Source organism: Urocitellus parryii, chromosome 15 (genome assembly GCF_045843805.1).
Source record: "Urocitellus parryii isolate mUroPar1 chromosome 15, mUroPar1.hap1, whole genome shotgun sequence".
NCBI lineage: Eukaryota > Metazoa > Chordata > Mammalia > Rodentia > Sciuridae > Urocitellus > Urocitellus parryii.
Genome location: NC_135545.1, coordinates 5,034,370 through 5,036,989, shown reverse-complemented (window position 1 = coordinate 5,036,989; position 2,620 = coordinate 5,034,370).

Genomic DNA, 2,620 nt, shown 5'->3' with positions numbered 1-2,620 from the left:
CTGCATCCAGAAGTGTCCTCTGGCCAAATAAGGCATCCTGTCAGATCTTAAAAAGTGGAGACTATTTTGTCCCCAAATTATAATTTTATTTACTAATACTGGAACCTATTGCCTCATTCCTTATTACTGGCTTTTATTTTACCCCCCATTAAGATCCATGGTTAATCATCAGACAATGAGTGTAATGGGCCCCAGATAAAGTTTTCTCAAATGTAAAGGCAACCCTCTGAGGTTAAGCATTCTAGTCTACTCCTTTGTCCCCAGAGTGGCAGGAAGATGGAAATGGGGGTGGACCCAAATGATGGTTACAAAAAAATTCAGACTTAAGGACTAAAAATCATACATCCAGATAGGAAATCATGGGCCAAGCTAATGGATTTTGTACCTTCCCAACATGTGTACAGCATAGATCCGACAATTAGTCCCTGTGCTTTTAATGCCTGCTCTGCATGGACTCTGATCTGTGCCTTTATCCAGAAGCCTTAGGTCCCCAAGCAAATATACTCAAGTGGAAATGCTTTTTACCAGTTTTCCCTGACATGGCAGGGAGTTTTGACTTCTTCCCCCCCCTCATTTAACTAATTTGATTTTTAAATTTTTGTCCCCTGCCATCATTTATGGATTTCATTCTTTGAACCCATGAGATAAGAACCCAGAAAGAAAATCAGTGAGACCTACAGCCCACATAGGTTTCATTTGTCTGCAGGAGTGTTAAACTGAGTCCTGTTCTCCAACTCAGGCAAAGAGTGGCTAAAACAGAGTAGAGGCCAGGTCCTTTTTTCCAATTTTCTCTATAGACAAAGAAGTTTTCTTGAGTCTTCCCCCCCCCACCTTTTCCCCAGTTCTAGAACTGGTGTTCCTGACCCACAGCAGGATGATTTGCAGTTGTCTGAGGCCAGGCTGAGAAGTGCTGGTGCTCAGACTGTCAGCACTGGGTTGAAAGGAAGAGAAAAAAATTTTTTTTTTCCAATCCTGCTTTGGTGTCCTGCTGTGCTAGCACATTAGAGGCAGCACCTTTTGCATCCAACTTAGTTATTGACTGTTAAGTATTTGAATACATGCCTGCACATACAAAATATTTATTTTATCTCTGACAAAGTAACTCCCCACTGCAAGAATGTACAACGATTCAGTCAACTATTCAAAAACCAGATTGTTACAGTAAAACATCATCTTTTTCTTAGACACATTTACATCTATAGGTGGCCCATTCAGCCAAGATCTTTCCCGAGAGATATCTAGTATCAACACACTATTGCCCATGTCTTAAAGGGCCAAAAACAGATTCAAACAAAAGATATAATGACAAACAGAGGATCCCCAAGCGATGGATGGATAGATAGGAACCTTTAAAACCAACAGACCAGATAGAGGAAAAATCTCCCCAGATTCCCAACACCCGCTTACCCGTTAATCCTACACCAGTGGTGCCACAGATTTGCCCATGAGGGGACCAGATGCTCCCACAAAGGGGACTCAGAAATGTAGAATCAAGGGTCTGGGTGTGCAATCCAGGGGAGCTGGTTATCAAATGGCCAAGGTGTTGCGACTTTACTGCATTCAGTTTCCTTTTTTTCTCAAAGTAGACCAAGGCGGAGCAATCCTTACAGAGCAGGGAAGGAAGGCGGGAGTTCCCCAAAGCAAAGGGGCTTTGTCAGCTACTGGCAGTTCCTCAGAAGCCCCTTTTGCTTACAGAATTAGCTCCTCTGGTTCGGCTGGGCCTGAGGCATGCCCACCCATCTCCTATCTTTCCAGTAGTCAGCTCTCAAAAAGTTCCCTTTACATCCTCAGCATGGAAGTGCCATTGCTTGGAGTGCCAGGTCTGCCCAAGAGAGCTAGAGTGGGGGCTGCCCTCAAGTTCCACCTGGGGTGCCAAAATTTGTAGTGAAAGCTTGGTCCCTGTCCCCAGTGCCAATCAAGGTCAATTTAATAATGAGGACACGGTTTTGAGAAAAAGGAAAAAGAAGGTTTATTATTTTGGTAGCAAAGGAGAAACACAGGAGACTCCTGTCCCAAAGGCTGTTACTCTCACATTTTCTATTTTTTTGTAGGAATCCCTCCTATCACGAGTGGGATTAATATCAGTATATTTCCTTGAAAATTCTGATGTTAAGTGGCATTGAGTTATGCAAATAAGTGCAGATGAATGGACTTGTACTTGCTCAGAGGAGTTGTAGGATGCTCAGAATGTAGTGTTAACATCCAGTTCTTCTTTCACTTGTGTGTGTTTTGAAATTCTTCCCAGGTGTTTTGTTTCATTCCAGTTCTCTACTGATAGGTAAAATGATGGTTCCACTTGGGTTAATGAGGAATAGGAAACAACTAGGTTTGGAAAACAAGGGATGCAGTGGGGCTGCCAGTCCCTCAAATGTCAGACCACAGTATTTACTCTTCCCCTGCATGTGACTGTGTGTCTCCAGGGATCATGGATAAACAGGAGAACCTCCAAGCACTCCAGGATCCTCTTATGAGATACCATTAAGAAACTTTTAATTGTTGTTGAAAGGTGTCATCTGGGGAGGAAGTTTTCAGCAATGTCCTCAGCTCCCCAGCCTGCATGCCCATTGCTGCTACAGGCACAGTGATAATTGCAGGTCTCAGGGGAGGGGAGGTGACAGAG